The 17,291-nt window shown below is 43.7% G+C and overlaps 1 protein-coding gene across 4 annotated transcripts in view; it reads right to left on the bottom strand.

Annotated features, from left to right (window-relative positions):
* Window positions 1-17,291, bottom strand: part of adgrl2a (adhesion G protein-coupled receptor L2a) — a 797,903-nt gene that overhangs the window by 763,463 nt on the left and 17,149 nt on the right. The window contains exon 1 of one of the 4 annotated variants that reach the window (XM_072574795.1): window positions 17,029-17,045. The exons of the other annotated variants lie outside the window; for them this stretch is intronic. The gene's annotated coding sequence lies outside the window, so the exon portion shown is untranslated. Of the gene's footprint in view, window positions 1-17,028; window positions 17,046-17,291 lie in introns of those variants that run through there. 4 annotated transcript variants of the gene reach the window in all.

Here is a 17,291-nt window from a genome sequence, read left to right as displayed (position 1 = left end):
TTAACAATCCCAATCCCTGCTGCTGTTTATAGAGAGGAAGTATATTTTTAATATATTTCCTATTCCTTTGGTTTCTGTTATCTCTCCATCTGGTTGTAACCTGACTCCTGCTGTAACTATCTTCTTACTCTTAATGGCCCAAAGTAAAAAAACCTTTTATGCCTTTGTTAATTTACTCTTCATGTACCTCTTAGCATTTTTGGTTTTTTTTGGCAACTTTCTGAGAGCATTTCAACTGCCCAAGCTTCTTCTGTTACCTACTACATGAATGCTGCACTTTTTTAGATTTGATAAATCCTCCTGTCCATTGTGATTGTAGTGAGGTCAGCCAAGTGGGACCTCACAGACTTTGAGTTCCCTGGTTGGATGAGGTTAACACCCCCAATCAGGGAGCCCTGGCTGACAGATATAAACAGGAATATTAGGGGTTCTGTTCAGTCAGAGCTGGCTCTGAAGGAGCTGAATCAGTGTCAAGGACTCTTCACTTGTAACTAAAGGGTGACTTGGCGACGGGATACTGGCCTCTGTGGAGTTATTTCACAGACAATCCAAGGAATCCCATCCTTCAATCCACTTTGTTTGCTCCCTTTCCTGAAAAATGTTCTATTTATAATCTTTACATCCCTTGCTTAAACTTGTCCCCTTCGCTGATATGCAGTTTTGTTTATCAGGTTTTATTGCCATTTATCATGGACAAGGGCAGGGCACCTATTCAAATTTGCCACTCATTCAATTCCTGACCATTTCCTTGGCATTCAACAACAATGTATATTTATCCATGTTTAATGTAATAGAAATACCGCAAGACACTACATAGTGGTAAAACAACAAGACTAGTTCAGTCAAAGAGAAAGGCATAGGGAGCATCTTAACGAAAGAAAGAGAAGTTGAGAGAGGGTTTGAGGACCTTCTAAATGCTTGGGCCTAGAGAATTCGTGCATGCTTATCATTGTAAACCAAGGATGCTCAAGAGCTAAATAGAGAAGTATTATTGTGACTACATTCATTCACAGGATGAAATGATCACTGGCTAGGCCAGCCCTACTCTCCCAGAGGGCAATTAAGAATGAACCATATTGCTGAGAGTCTGGAGTCACATGAAGGCCAGACCAGGTAAGGATGGCAGATTTCTATCCCTAAAAGGACATTATTGACCAATATGAGTTTTCCTCAACAAATGACAATGGTTTTGTGATCATTAGAAATTTAATTCCAGATCTTTTGTTGATGACAAATTCCACCATCTCCCACGGTGGGATTCAAACCCAGCTCCCCACAACATGACCTGCGCTTCAGGAATAACCACTCTAGCAATAATACCACTTTACCTCCGCTGAAGATAACTCAGTGTAAGTAACTCGAAGAATTTAGAGGTTGAAGATGGCTGAATCAGGGATGTGGTGTGTTCATGGAAACATTACTGGACAGGAAACCAATGTAGGTCAGACAGCACAAGGGTAATAGAAGAACAGGACTTCATGAGAGCATAATATAGACAGCAAAGATTTGGGTGAGATCAGGTCTATCAGGAGTGTAGGAAGTAGGAATCCACAAGAATACATTAGAACAGTCAAGTATTGAGGTAACAAAGGCATGGATGAGGATTTAAAGTAATAGAGTCATAGAAATGTACAGCAGTGAACTGAGGTTGGATCAGAGTCAGGTGATGTTACACAAGATGAAGTAGATTCGTGGGGTCATAGTCAGAAGTTTCACTTGGTTCCAACCAGGGTGAAGGATAGATTCAATGGATTTGTGCTGGGGTTAATAATGGTAAGGCCAATTGGCTTTAGTCTTCCCGATATTTGAATGGAATAAATTCCACCTATTTATTCAGCGCTGCCTGTCAGGTAAGCAGTGAGTATTTATAGCTAAAGGGCCAGGCTTGAGTTGCCAGAACAAATAGCTTGAGATAGGCAATTTCCCAACTTATTGGATGTGTCTTAGTTTGAAAATACCTCAAATAGTATGATTTCTGCGCTGGAGAAGTGGGTATGAGGAGCTGCAGGGTTTGGAGGCATAGGAAATAGTCAGACATAACAATCCTGAGGGTAAAGAATGGGCACCCACTCATATGAAGAAGTGATAGTTAGAAGGCCCATCTCAGATCTCGCAGTCATTGTCTTGGTTGTGTAAGAAGCTGCTGTGCCTCACATCTCTCAATCCTCATAGCCCCTCACCCAGCCAACCATGGCCTCTCATCCCTTCCATTATAGCCAATGCCAACTCATAATCCCATCCATCTCCTTGGCTTCTCATACCCTCTGTGATAAAGTATGGGGCCACTTGCCCCTATAGCCTTTCATGTACCCCATGCCACTCTCATAACTAATACTGGTGACAGGGCACTGCTGCACTTAAAAATACATACAGGGTCTTTGCAACTATAGGTTTAATGAGAGAGGGGAAAGAGTTAAAAAGGGACCTGAGGGGCAACCTTTTCACATAGAAGGTGGTGTGGATATGGAATGAGCTGCCAGAGGAAGTGGCAGAAGGGAGTACAATTACGGCATTTGAAAGACAGTTGGACAGGTACACAAATAGGAATGGTTGAGGGATATTGGCCAAACTCAGGCAAATGGGACTAGTTCAGTTTGGGATACCTCGTTGGACCAAAGGGTTTGTTTCCATTTTGCATGAGTCAATGATTCTATGAATCCCACCACAGCAGATGGAGGAGTTTGAATTCAACTAATAACCTTGAATTAAGAGTCTAACAATGACCATGAAACCAGTGTCAAATGTCAGGACAAAAAAAAAATCCAGTTCACTAATGTCCTTCAGGGAAGGAAACTGCCTTCCTTGCCTGGTCTGGCCTACACGTGGCTCCAGATCCACAACAATGCGAATAACTCTTAACTACCCTTTGGGAAATTAGTGATGGGCAATAAGTGCAGGTTCCTAACTCCTTGAAAGTGGAGTTGTCGGTAGATAGGATAGTGAAGGAGGCATTTGGTATGCTTTCCTTTATTGGTCAGAGTAATGAGTACAGGAGTTGGAAGGTCATGTTGCGGCTGTACAGGATATTGGTGAGGCCACTGTTGGAATACTGCGCGCAATTCTGGTCTCCTTCCTATCGGAAAGATGTTGTGAAACTTGTTTTTTAGTTTAGATTCCCTACAGTGTGGAAACAGGCCCTTTGGCCCAACAAGTCCACACCAACCCTCCAAAGAGCAACCCACCCAGACCCACTCCCCTACATTTGCCCCTGACTAATACATCTAACACTATGGGCAATTTAGCATGGCCAATTCACCTGACCTGCACATCTTTGGACTGTGGGAGGAAACCGGAACACCAGGAGGAAACCCACGCAGACACGGGGAGAATGTGCAAACTCCACACATACAGTCGCCAGAGGATGGAACCGAACCTGGGACCCTGGTGCTGTGAGGCAACAGTGCTAACCACTGAGCTACCATGCCACCCCTAACTTGAAAGCGTTCAGAAAAGATTTACAAGGATGTTGCCAGGGTTGGAGGATTTGAGCTGAACAGGCTGGGGCTGTTTTCCCTGGAGCGTTGGAAGTTGAGGGGGTGGCCTTATAGAGGTTGACAAAATTATGAGGGGCATGGATAGGATAAATAGACAAAGTCTTTTCCCTGTGGTTGGGGAGTCTAGAACTAGAGGGCATAGGTTTACAATGAGAGGGGAAAGATATAAAAGAGACCTAAGGGGCAACATTTTCACACAAAGGGTGGTACGGGTATGGAATGAGCTGCCAGAGGAAGTGGTGGAGGCTGGTACAATTGCAATATAGAAGAGGCATCTGGATGGGTATATGAATAAGAAGGGTTTGGAGGGATATGGGCCAGGTGCTGGCAGGTGGGACTAGATTGGGTTGGGATATCTGGTTGGCATGGACAAGGGTCTGTTTCCATGCTGTACATCTCTATGACTCTATCTATAAATGCTGGCCCAACCAGTGTCACCCACATCCATGAATGAATGTTTTTTTTAAAAAGTTGGTGTGGAAATTAAACTCATGCTATTAATATCACTTCCCAACTGTGCGAACCAACCTCCTAACTATGATTGACCTTTTACTGTTTTCCCTCGGATTTCTCAAGCCTATTTTTAACATGTGCAGTTCCTTTGCTTCTCACACCTGTCAAATAAACCAGTCCAACAGATACCCTTTTAAACACTCAAAAGAAAAACAAAACAGGCTTTGTCTGCCTAAGTTTAAAGAGTATAGCACTTAAAATAAACTTCAGATCATGACACTCAGATAGATCATCTTCGCCTTTCAAAAGTGTTATGTCTGCAACAACGATTTGTGGCTCCCACACTGTGGGTTAAAGCCTTTGAAAATGGGGTCTGTTTGAATACAGCGCTGTGTTCATATCCCACTGCTACATTTCCACCCACAATCACATTCCATCAACCCTCTCCCCTACCTCCATCAAAAAAAAAAGCTTCTCAGAAACGGGGGCTGAGACTCCGCATATGGATCCCATCCACTATTTTTAAAGGATCTGTGTAGTGTTCCCACTTCTGAAGCTGTGGGCCGATGGAGGGATTCAGAGGTTATGCTGGGCATCATCATCGTCATAATACAGGAGAGAACGAACACAGGCAATATTGCTGAGAGCGGGAAACAGATGGGCAGGGGCCAAAGATAGACCTTTGAATGACATCAAAAGTAATGTTGCGAGAATGGAAAGACAAACCGTTATATGTGCTACCGTGGAAATGATAAGAATTGAAGTCATAGAGATGTACAGCATGGAATCAGATCCTTCGGCCCAACCTGTCCATGCCGATCAGATATCCCAACCCAATCTAGTCCCACCTGCCATCACCAGGCCCATATCCCTCCAAACTCTTCCTGTTCATATACCCATCCAGAAGTGGGAGAGAGTGTCACTCCCACCAGATCAGGTGACAATGGGGGGGTACTTTGTAAGTGGAACGTGTGATCAACCCTTTGCAAGCCTGTGGACGGCTCAAAATGAACCAAGAGAGATGGCTTATCGTTGTCAGAATTAGGTCGGATATCATTTGTGAATTTGGTGTGAGCCATTTCAGGTTATGACTGGGCAAACCGGATTGCAGGATATGTGCTCACGGATTTGGCAATATGTTCAAGGGTAGGAAAGAAAAGGGACATTAAAGGTGGGGTAGCAGTTTGCAAGAATAACATAGTTGAGGCCTTGATTTCTTTTAAAAATTTGGAATGGTGATGATAGTATGCCTAAAAAATTTGAGAGAGGGACAGCCGCTGGAATGGGGAAGAGAGAGAGAGAGAGAGAGAGAGAGAGAGAGAGAGAGAGAGAGAGAGAGACACACACAGACAGACAGACATAGAGAAAGAGATACAGACAGACAGACAGAGAAAGAGACAGAGAGAGAACCGTCAATATCAGCTGTGTAAGGAAGATTCCCATGGTCAAGGCCTTATCTGTATCCCCAGATTTCATCAGTCCACTCCTCATCCCCATATCTTCAGGTACCTCGGCTCCAAGCCACAATATCAAACTCCCTTCACCTCCGCAACTCAATTTCTGCCAAGCTGGAGGGGGTGGGGGGCGTCATGTGGTGATGGCCCAGTGGTATTATTCCTCGATTATTATGCCAGCAACACAAGTTAATGCAAATCAATAAAAATCTGGAGTTACAAACCTTTGCCGATAGTCATAAAACCCCATCTGGTTCACTGATGTTCTTTAGAGAAATATACTGTTAGCCTTATCTGGACAAATCTCGGTGTGACTCCAGACCCACAGCAATATGGTTGACTCTGAACTGTCCTTTGGACAATGAGGGATATATAATAAATGCTGGCCTGGCCAATGATGCCAAGATCCCATTCATGAATAAAGACGTCATTATTCAGATTGAGCTGTTGGTCACCCTGTTACAATTTCCTTGTTGTTATCTAAATTTATGTCTATGTTTTGTTCTGTAACGTTCCTGTGAAATGATTTGGGATTTTTTCTGACAACATTACAGGCACAAGATAAATTTCAGCTGTTCCTCTCGAAGGCGTTAACTCCTTTTTGGGTCACATATACCCATGGAGCTCCACACGACCTCACTCCAGCCCCGAAGCCTGGCTTGTGAGACTCACTTATTTAAAAAGATAATTTTGCCAGATGAGAATGATTAGCACTCCGAGAACCACAACACACAATGCAGGATCTGCTGGCTTGTTTCATAGCTTAAAGATATGGTGCTGGAAACGCACAGCAGGTCATGCAGCATCTGAGGAGCAGGAGAGTCAACCTTTCAGACATAAGCCCTTCATCAGCCTTCAATGACTCTCTGCTCCTCTGCTTTTCCAGCGCCACACTTTTGGACAGTGACTCTCCAGCACCTGCAGTCCTCACCTTCTCCTGACCTGTTTCATGATTAGATTAGCTTAGATTCCCTACAGTGTGGAAACAGGCCCTTCGGCCCAACCAGTCCACACCGACTCTCCGAAGAGTAACCCACCCAGACCCATTCCCCTACATTTATCCCTTCACCTAAACTACGCGCAATTTAGCATGGCCAACCACCTGGTCTGCACATCTTTGGACTGTGGGAGGAAACCGGAGCATCTGAGGAAACTCAGACAGACAGTCACCAGAGGCTGGAATTGAACCTGGGACCCTGGTGCTGTGAGGCAGCAGTGCTAACCACTGAGCCACTATGCCGCCCTACACAGGTTTCATACACAGATTGGGGGTCCGACAATATCTTTCAGAGGGACTGATGTATAGAGCATGCTTCTCTCCAGTCACTGGCACAGCTTTGGTCAAACCAATGTTTTGTTTTAAAAATAGCTTTACTGCTTTTAAAGTGGTTCTTTAGAAAAGGAACCGACCAGCTATTGGCACCTCCTCCGACAACACTTCCAATCCCTACCACAAGTCATTATTTCTCAGCACAGGAGGAAGGGGCCTTGTGGCACACAGGTAGTAGCTGTACCTCTGGGCCAGAAGATCCAGATTCACGTCCCACCTGCCTCAGATGTCTGTCAGAACATATCTGATTTTTAAAAAAATCGACAGCACAATAGGAAACCATTCAGGTCATCTTCACTGTGGGGCTGGCACGGTGGCTCATTGCTGCCTCACAGTGCCAGGGATCCAGGTTCGATTCCAGCCTCAGGCAACTGTCTGTGTGGAGTTTGTACATTCTCCCTGTGTCTGCGTGGGTTTACTCCGTGTGCTCCAATTTCTTCCCACAATCCAAAGATGTGCAGGTTAAGGTGAAATGGCCATGCTAAATTTCCCATATAGTGTTAGGGATGTGTGGTTTCAGTTCATTAGTCAGGGGTAAATGGAGAGTAGTATGGGAAATGGGTCTTGGTATAGTAGTCTTCAGAGGGCCAGAGTGGGCTTGTTGGGCCAAATGGCCTGTTTCTACACTGTATGGATTCTAGGATTCTTTGAAGGGCCCTCCAATTAACCCCACTTCCCAAAGGGAAAATCTTGTTTTCAGCTTCCCTCACAAGAAGAGCTTGAAGAATCATGTAATCTCCACAGCCTGGATGTAGGCCATTCAGCCCATTGAGTCCACACTGACCCTCTAAAGAGCAGCCACTCTGATCCTTGTAACCCTGCATTTCCCATGGCAATGCCATCTAGCCGGCACATCTTTGGACTGCGGGAGGAAAGCGGAGCACCTGGAGGAAATCCACGCAGACACGGGGAGTATATGCAAACTCCATACTTATAGTAACACAAGGCTGGAATCGAACCTGAGCCTCTGGCGCTGTGAGGCCGCAGTGCTAACTACTGGCTGAGCCATGTGAAATGCAAGCTGAGGAAGAACCACTTAAAATGAACACTTTTACACAGCCTGTCAGGCAAAGGCATCTGTTCACAAAGGATTAAAATCTTTGATTGCTATGGAATCAGGAGACTGACTGGTGCAATTTCATATAAGACTCTGCAAGGCAGCATTGAGAAATAACCAGAGTTTGGACCAGTAATGGAGGTTGTGGGGTGGGCTATGGGGAGAGATTGAAAACCTTAAAGACCCAAAAGGCTGAAATATACATGTGTGAATCATGAAGGGAGTGTGCACAGAAAGGATGCAAGAAATAAACAAACAATGACTCGCTCTTAACCATGAAGCACGACTGAAAATTTCTAGTTTCACAGAATGACATCTGAACATTCAACACATGTTGAGTGATTGTCACTTTAGACAAGTAAGCTCTTGAAGTATCCATCAGGTCTCGCTGAGCTGCTTATTCAATCCATGCATTCATGGTTAAGGCAAGCGAACCTTGGAGGGAGATTGTGCACACCAGAACATTTTAACACAAGGTCATTACCGGAAAAATTACAAACTGTTCTTTTTGTAGACACAACTGAGCTGCTGAGTACTTTCAGTCTTTTATGTTTTGGCACCAGGAAGAGCTCTTTGCCACATGAAGCTTACTCCACTCAAGGAGCAAAAACAGAGTCTAGAGTGTGGTACTGGAAAAGCACAGCAGGTCAGGCAGCATCCGAGGAGCAGGAAAATTGACATTGAGCAAATGCCCTTCATCAGGAATGAGGCTGGGAGCCTCGGGAGTAGAGAGATAAGTGGGAGGAGGGTGTTGGGGGGGAGGTAGCTGAGAGTACATAGGTAGAAGAGACTGGCCCCAGACTATTGTGGATTGAGGAGATTCTAACCGTTATTCAAAACATCGGTGGAACCCTGGATCCTGAAGTCATCTTCTGGCATTTCTACCGGTTCAACTTTCACCAATGTGGGACGTGCAATGTGGTTTGCACAAGAGGGACAATGAATCCAGAAGGAACATTAAATCTCAATGCAGAGTTTGAATGGATCTCATTTTCCCTGGAGTGAGATCCGTTTTCTGCAATGTGTGACTTGTGATTGTGTATATGTGTGTGAGGATGGAGAAGGGCTGTGGAGAAAGTGAGGACTGCAGATGCTGGAGATCAGAGTCAAGATTTGAGTGGCGCTGCAAAAAGCACAGCAGGTCAGGCAGCATCCGAGGAGCAGGAAAATCGACATTTCAGGCAGATGAAGGGCTTTTGCCCGAAATGTCAATTTTCCTGATCCTTGGATGCTGCCTGACCTGCTGTGCTTGTGCAGCACCACTCTAAGGTCTGTGGAGCTGCCAGACCATTAGGTATTTAAAACCCCTGCTCTTTATATTTTGGAAGGAAAACTTGATGCACTGCCGAATTGAAAAAAAATGTATTGCTCACAATTTCAATAGTTGTTGACAATGCGTCTGAAGAGTTCCACGACAGTAAAGAGAAGTAAGTCACTAATAGGATTGGTCACAAAGCCTCCCACCAAAGTCAACCGAACCACAATGTGGGACTGATAAAAGGAAAGATAATATTGGCAATCAAAAGAGAAAATGCTGGAAAATCTCAGCAGGTCTGGCAACATCTGTAAGGAGAGAAAAGAGTTGACGTTTCGAGTCTAACTGACCCTTTGTCAAAGCTAAAAAAAAGGGGGGGATATAGGGAGGTATTTATACGAGGCTGAGAGAAGGTGAGTCATGGCTCCAGAAGCAAAGGTAGCAATAAAGAGGTGATAATGACAGTACATAGAGAGATTATAGGGAGATTAGGAACTGGGAATGGCTGAAGCCAGTGCTGTGTGATAAAATATGGGGGGAGATGGGTGAAGCAGAGGCAAAGTGGAAAACAGGGGAGAAGGGTAACAAAAGGGGGAAGAGGAGAGGAAAAAGTTGATGAGAGTGGGAAGCGAGAGAAAAAGAGAGACAAATCAAGAAATAAGAGGTACAGAACAGTGAAAAAAATTTTTTAAATAAAATAAATGAAATAAAATTATCTAAAGTTGTTGAATTCAATGTTGAGACCGGCAGGCCATAACATGCCGAGTCAGATATTATTGGGTACTTTTGATAAAGCATTAGCAATAAATCGTGGGCAACTTTAACTACATATGAACTGAAAAGGTCTTACTAGTAGTAGCCTGGATGAGGACTTCATGGACTGCTTTAGAGATGATTTCCAAAATGTCCTTGGGCCAGAAAAGTTTCAGTTGGCTGGACAAATGGCAGATATAACCCTTCAGTTCAAGAAGGGAGAAAGGCAGAAAGCAGCAAACTACAGGCCAGTTAGGTTGATGTCTGTCGTAAAGAAGGCCCATCACCAATCATTAAAGAGACCTTAGCTGCACACTTTGAGTCTTTCTAAGTAACCAAGAAGAGGTAGCAAGGTTTCAAAGGAAAGTCACACTGAAACATATTGCTGTAATTCTCTGAAGGAGCAACACACACCAAAGATGAAAAACACCGAAGATGGATACAAGATTACCTAGCTAGAAAGAAAAAGCTTAAACACACGGACCCACAGATTCAAGAACAGCTTCTTCCCCACTGTTATTAGAGTTCAGAATGGACGTCTCAAATTTAACGTTGATCTTATTCTTTGTGCACCTTATCTGAAGCCATAACAGTGTATTCCTCACTCTGTTCTATTATCCTAATGCATTTTGTATGGTATGATCTGCCCTTTCTGCACACAAAACAAAACTTTTCACTGTATGTAGGTACATGTGACAACAATAAGTCAAATCAAATAGAGTATGCAAAAATGAATCTTTGTCTGATTCGCAGGATCACAGGGATCTGTGCTGGAACCACAAGTTTTCTTTTTACAATTTATATCAAATAACTTAGATGAGGGGAATGAAGCCGTGGTAGCTAAATTAGCAGATGACACCACAATACATAGGAAACTATGACAACGACATAAGGAGTTTGCAGACTGCTTCAGATAGGTTGAGTGAACGGGCAAACATTTTAGCAGATGGACGTAATATGGTAAAATGAGAAGATGGACTGGAAGAATGAAAAAATAGAGTATTACTTGGATGGAGAACATAGTGGAATTCTGTTTAAAGGGCTTTAGGTGTCTAGTTCATGAGTCACAAAGTGTTAGCATGCTGGCATTGCAAATGATTAAGGCTTATAGGATACGATCCTTTATTATAAGAGCAACTGAACACGAAAAGAAGAATTTGGCTTTACCTATACAGGGCACTGAGTAGACCACATCTTGAATGCTACATGGTGTTTTGGTATGTTATTTCTGAAAGGATAGAAATGCATTGGAAGCAGTTCAAGGGACAGTAACAAGATTGATACCTGGACTGAGGAGGTTGGACAGGTTAGGCTGGTTTCCACTGGAGTTTAGGGGAGAACTGATTGAATCTATAAAGGTCCTGATGGTCTTAAGAAGGTGGATATGGAAAAGATGTTTCTTCTTGCGAGTCCAGAAACTGGGGTCACGGGCTTAAAGATAGGAGTTGCCTGGATGTAGATTTGCTCGCTGAGCTGGAAGGTTCATGTTCAGACATTTCGGCACCATATTAGGTAACATCTTCAGTGAGCCTCCAGATGCTTACTGAAGATGTTACCTAATATGGTGATGAAACGGCTGAACATGAACTTTCTAGTTCAGCGAGCAAACCTACATCCAGAACCTCAACCTGAGCTACAAATCTTCTGAAAACTTGCGAATAGGAGTTACCTTTTAGGACAAAGGTGAGGAGAATTTCTTTCATAGAATATGCAACTTTGGAACTCATTCCCTCAGGAGATGGTGGAGGCAAGGTCATTAGATATTCTTAAGGTAGAGGTAGATAGATGTTCCACCTAATAAAAGTCTAAGGTTATCATGAACGGGAGGTTTGAAACACAAATAGATCAGCCATGATCTTATTGGCAGATGGTGCAGGCTTGGGGCACAGTTGTTCACTTCTACTCATAGTTCAAACTTTTATTATTACGACTTGATTACTGTCATAACCTGCTATTATCTGGTGTGTGTATCTACGCACGCATGTGTGTGTGTGTGTGTGTGTGTGTGTGTGTGTGAGAGTGTGTGTGAGTGTGAAGAGGGCAGCTACAAATTCACAGTTCGATTGTTCCAAAAGGTTAAGGAATTGACTATCTTCAACAAAGAACAATTAGTGCAAAACTTTAATAATGGCTATGCTTTTGAAGGAACTTCAATGGGCTTTTATCAATGAGAGAGTCTTACTGTATATTGTGACATCTGTAATATGGATATTTAGAATTTTATTTTAGTTAATGCTAGTATGCTTCCGGAGGTCTCCCTATGAGGAGTCACCATGCAGGGTGTAAAGGCAAAGATGGATAGATTGGGAGACACTGTTTGGCACAGGTTGGCATGTGAGCTACAAGGAATTCTGGGGGTAAGTAGAAGAGGTGTTGGCATGACGGTGAATGGGGCTAGATGGCATGGAGGGTATGTGGAGCCATGGGGTGTGGTTGGTGTATTTACACATGCATTGGCAAATGGAGAGGGTGGGGAGTGGCTTGGGGGATGTGAAGAGTAAGGGATAGAGGTCCTAGTGATATTTATTACATCTTGGATAGAGTCCAGGACCACCCTTTAATGCTGCCTCCACCATGGGTGCCTCCAGCAAACATCCCACACACCCACCAGATTGAAGGTCTGGGTATTTGGAGGCTGCTTTTCATGGTCCAGGTGTGCTGATCTGGAAAATTCCCCCATCTCTGTACACCCACCTCAGGAACAAAATGTGGGCCTCAGATTATTGGAAATTTAACGCCTCCAACAATGGTCGCATTCTCTCAGTACTGCAGCTGAAATGCTACCCTAGGGTTTTGCAGTCAAGCCTTGAACCCACACACTCCTCACTCAGAGGCACATGTTTGAACGACTGAGCCATAATGGGCACGAAACGGAAACATGAAAGAGCGGGACTGAGACAAAATGAGAGAAGACGACGAACAAATCGAGTCAGTGCAAGCGATGGGCATAAGATTGTTTTCTCATTCAGTATGGAATATTGGCATCACTGACTTGCCAGCATTTATTGCCTGCCCCTATTTGCCCTTGAGAAGCTGCTGGTGATCTGCCTTCTTCAACAGCTGTAGTCCATGTGCTATATGTAGACCCACAGAGTCATTAGTGAGGGAATTACAAGATTTTGACCCAGTGACACTGAAGGAATGGCAATATATTTCCAAGTCAGGATCATGAGTGGCTGGAAAGGGTATTTGCAGGTGGTGGTGCTCCTGTGAATCCTTTGTCCTCCTAGAATGTGTGATCATGGGTTTAGAAGGTGCTGTGTATGGATCTTTGATGAATTTCTGCAAGGCATCTTGTAGATAGTACACTCTGCTGCTACTGAACATCGGTGTGTGAGAGAGAAAGAGAGAGAGAGAGAAGAGAGAGAAGAGAGAGAAGGAGAGAGAGAGAGATTGTGAATGCAGTACCAATCAAACGGACTGCTTTGTCCTGGATGGTGTCAAGCTTCTCGAGTGTTGTTGGAGCTGCACCCATCCAGGCAAGAGGGGAGTAATCCATCACACTCCTGATTTATCCTTCGTATATAGTGGACAGGCTTTGGGGAATCAGGGGAAGGGACTCTGTGCAGAACTCCTCACAGCTGACCTGCTCTTATAGCCACTGGATTCATATGGCTAGCCCAGCTCAGTTTCTGGTCAACGGTAATCTCCAGGACGTTGAAAGTGGGAGGGTTCAGTAATGGAAGACAAGAAAATGATAAATAGAGTATGAAGGGGAGATTAAGCAGCCTGAGAACATTGGCCAAGGGAGCAAGAGTTAGCTACTAAATAAAAACCGAAAGAATGAATTGTGGATGTCGTAAATCAGAAACAAAAAAACAAAAATTGCTGGAAAAGTACAGCAAGTCTGGCAGCACATGTGGAGATAAATCAGAGTTAATGTTTCAGGCCGAGTGACCCTTCCGCAGAATTTTCTGATCGCCAGACCCGAAACATTAATTCTGATTTCTCTCCACAGATGCCTCCAGACCTGCTGAGCTTTTCCAGCAATTTCTGTTTTTGTTTCTGAGCAAGGGTTCATAGAATCCCTACAGTGTGGGAACAGGCCCTGTGGCCCAACAAGTTCACACCGACCCTCCAAAGAGTAATCCACTCAGACCCATTCCCCTACATTTATCCCTGACTAAAGGTCCTAACCAGCACATCCTTGGACACTATGTGGCAATTTGGCATGGCCAATTCACCCTAACCTGCACATCTTTGGATTGTGGGAGGAAACCCACGCAGACATGGAGAGAATGTGCAAACTCCACACAGACAGACAGTCACCTGAGGCTGAAATTGAACCTGTGCCCCTGGTGCTATGAGGAAGCAGTGCTAACCACTGAGCCACCGTGCAACCACCGTTATTGTTTTGGATTGATGACCTTGCATCCGACATTCTGGTGCAAGGATCTGACACAGGGATCCTTCCTCCGTTCACAGATGCTGCCAGACCTGCCAAGGGCCGCCAGGGTTTTGCGTGTTTATTCCAGGTTTCAAGTATTTTACTTTTGAAAAGGAGAACTTGAATGTCAACAAACGACAGAGGGGGGAAACAAAAACACAGGGGGGGTGTTGGGGAGCAGAGCAACATTGTGAGTGAAAGAAAGTGAGAGAGAATCTGAGCCAGACAGAACATCAGACAGTGTGAGAGAGAAAAAATCAAAGTGCACAGCATGACGCAGACAATAGAATCAAGCTGTGGTGGGGAAGAGAAGAAAATAGAAAGCGTGGAGGAAGTGGAAAGCCGGCTAATATGAGTGGCAGTCTGTTTATGGAGAAACTCCTGCAGAGATCACATCCAGTCTCAACAAGAATGTTTTTGGATTGGGACAACCTCCCAGGGTTCATACTGAGAGCTCCCCAGATTGACTAACAATATTAAACCACCAGCTCCGCAGATACAAGGAGAGTCCTGAACCAGCGACGAAAAACACATTGTTCAGGAGAGTCACACACGACCAACAAATGACATGCATTTATTATTGACCAGGCCATCCTTGAGGATTATTACCCGGGTAAGCTTTGATCCAAAACTGGAAATGAGGTGTAAATGGAGTTTAGACATTTGCTCCATTCAGAAAAAAAGACATTTTCCTGCAAATATCCGCAGGTAAGAAAAGCAAAAAAAGTGAAAGAAAGGAAAATGACAGAGTAAAAACGGAAGGGCTGAGGTAATGGAAAAGGGAGAGACATGAAATTTGTATTGGAGGAAAAATGGAATAACAGGGAAATGGGAAGTATTTATTTTGTAAGTTGAGTGATTTATGATCGAGAAAGTACTGTCTGAAAATTGATGCGTGCAAAATCGGTGGTAACATTCAAATGGGATTAGGAAATGAGAGACGGGAAAGGGATGCCACAGGGAAAGAGCAGGAACTTTTGGTCTACAGTGCAACTTCAATTATCTGAATGACACAGGCAGGGAGTATTTTGTTCGAATAATCGAACGTTCGGGTAATACAGCTTACCCAAGCATAGGGACCTTGAGATCTTGTTCAGATAATTGATGTTCGGACAATCGAGGTTATACTGTAATTAGGTATTGCCTTCAAAGAATCAGCATGCATACAATGGGCCTAATGGCCTCTCTCAACATTGCATCTTTTCACAGGGATCGCGCAATAAATCTGAGAGGCTGTGAGGTGGGAGTGTGAGAACACAGGCACAGCTTACTCCACGTGAGATGCTGAGAAAATTATTGCTTTGTACTTGTAAAAGTTTCATTTAAAAAGAAACACACACACGCACAGCCATAGCTTCACAAACACCTCAACACAGCGTCACACAAAAATGATTTTGTCAAGTAGTTGCATTGCACTCAGCAAAAGAAAAGAAGGGAGTTGGGAAGATATTAGACCGGCATAACTTGTTTTCCTTGGAAGTACATAAAATACTGCAAAGGCTGCTTTTGTTTCAAACATACAAGTCTCTTGGAGACACGAACTAAAGGCAGTCCTTTTGGAAAAGACAAAAGCAAGGTCAGCCAAATTCTAAAAGACGAAACAGAATATGTATGCGTTATATTAAAAAAAAATCAAAATCTGGCTTCATTTTTTTTGTGTACTACAGCAAACAACAGTGACCCCCAAATGAAGTAAACCTACTCCTATCCCACCCTATTAAATTCAGCTCGACATGGCATCCCTTCATCTTGTTACCTCAAAAACAAATCTCCACATCAGCTGTACTGCCCAGTTCTAGGGTCACAGAAAATGTACAGCACAGAAACAGACTCTTTGGTTCAACTTGTTCAAGCCAGCCAGATATCGTAACTTAGTTTTGTCCCATTTGCCAACATTTGGCCATATTCCTCTAAACCCTTCCTATTCATATACCCATCCAGATGCCTTTTAAATGCTGTAATTGTACCAGCCTCCACCACTTCCTCTGGCAGCTCATTCCATACACGCATCGCACCCTCTGCTTGTCCCTTCCCCTCTCACTTTAAACCTATGCCCTCTAGTTTTGGACTCCCCTACCCTGGGGGAAGAGACCTTGACCCTATCCATGCTCCTCATAATTTTATAAACCTCTGTAAGGTCACCCCTCAGCCTCTGACGCTCCAGGGAAAACAGTTCCAGCCTATTTAACCTCTCCCTAAAACTCAAACCCTCTAAACCTTTCTGAACCCTTTCAAGTTTCATAACACCTTTCCTATAGCAGGGAGACCAGAACTGAACACAATTGCTGAAAGTAAATCCTTAATGAGCACGCATTTTTCCAACTAAGAAAAATGAGTGAAAAACAGGTATTTAGGAAGTGTTTCATGAATATGCATCAACTGACAAAACCCTTGCAGACTAATGACTGCTGTTAAGGCTCCTTGTTCTGAATATGAACGACAGGAGGTCACCCAGGCTGATATCTCACCAATAAATTACTTTCGTTCATAGAAAGGCCAAACTCTTTCCCTCCACTACCAGGTCCATTAGTCACTGTGAGCAACTTCTCAACATTTATCATTAATGGCCCTTTAAAAAAAAAATGGTAATTATTACCTAGTCACATCACAGCATGTTCCACTTTTCACAGAAGATATTAAAATTCTGACTGCAAAATTAAATCTGGACTAAATCTGGGAAGAAATGTATATCAAATATGACATTTAATATTTCAGCAACCTCAATTAGATTCATCCAAGAGCATAAGTTTGTCAAATGTTCTTAAAGGAAACAAGATTCCTTTCCTTAAAAAAAACTTACATTATCCTCTTATAAAACATGACTTGTCTCGTACTTATAATTTACCTGGGCATTTGGTTGAACTGAAGCCAAATCATTCAGAACTCCCCATTACTTCTTCCTGGCCTCTAATTGAACACAAGGTGATCCAGATTGTCTCCACATTTTGTATTAAAATACAGAGCGCAGCAAAAGCTCTCACATTCCTGAGAAGAGCAAGCCGGGTTTGAACGTGCAAAGCGATGGAGGAACTGTAGGGATCCACAGGGCACTGGGTGAGATACATCGGGGGCAGCAAGGAAATGACTAACAAGCACATGTGACTCACA

Source organism: Chiloscyllium punctatum, chromosome 7, assembly GCF_047496795.1.
Source record: "Chiloscyllium punctatum isolate Juve2018m chromosome 7, sChiPun1.3, whole genome shotgun sequence".
In the NCBI taxonomy this organism is placed as follows: Eukaryota; Metazoa; Chordata; class Chondrichthyes; order Orectolobiformes; family Hemiscylliidae; genus Chiloscyllium; species Chiloscyllium punctatum.
Note: the sequence above shows the minus strand (reverse complement) of the source record. Positions and strands in the feature narration are given on the sequence as shown.